Source organism: Octodon degus, unplaced genomic scaffold (genome assembly GCF_000260255.1).
Source record: "Octodon degus isolate 3935 unplaced genomic scaffold, OctDeg1.0 scaffold00130, whole genome shotgun sequence".
In the NCBI taxonomy this organism is placed as follows: Eukaryota; Metazoa; Chordata; class Mammalia; order Rodentia; family Octodontidae; genus Octodon; species Octodon degus.
Genome location: NW_004524706.1, coordinates 930,107 through 930,856, shown reverse-complemented (window position 1 = coordinate 930,856; position 750 = coordinate 930,107).

Genomic DNA, 750 nt, shown 5'->3' with positions numbered 1-750 from the left:
TTTTTTTTTTTAATTGCTGTAGCTTTGTAATATAACCTGAAACCAAGATTGTGATCCCTCCGACTTTGCTTTTCTTGCCCAGAATTGTTCTGCTATTCTAGGTCTTTTCTAGTTCCATATGAATTTTAGGATTGTTTTTTCTCATTCTGTAAGGAACACTGCTGGTATTTTGATTTTGATTACATTAACTCTATACATTGGTTTTGGTATTATGGCTATTTTGATAATATTGGTTCTATCCAGAAAGAGATGATAGCTTTCCATTTTCCAGTATTCTCTTTGACTTCCTCTTCCAGAGTACTACGATTTTAATTTACTATAAATATCAAAAGAAGAAACTCACTGACCCAAAATTCCATATCTGGGGTACTTAGAAAGGGAAGTGAGAGTGCTTCTGGGCCTTGACACCTCTTAAACCCAGGAAGGAAGCTGGCATTTCAGGGGTGGCCAAGCCAATGAAATATGCTCCCAAACCTCCTACTCTCCCTGCCAAGAAGAGGAACACAGTGAGTGAGATATTTCTAAACCAGGGTACCATCAAACTGAAAGCCAAAGAGTAGTGAATGAAAGAATGCCAGTGGGCCCTTGGGGAATTTTCAAATAAGTGTGCCCTCCCTCCCCCTCCCTCTTCCCCTCCCCCTCCCTCTTCCCTTCCCCCTCCTTCCTTCTCCCTCTCCCCCTCCCCCTTGCCCTCTTCCCTCTCTCCTGCTTGTCCGCCACAAGGAATGACTTTGCTCCATACTTTCCCTG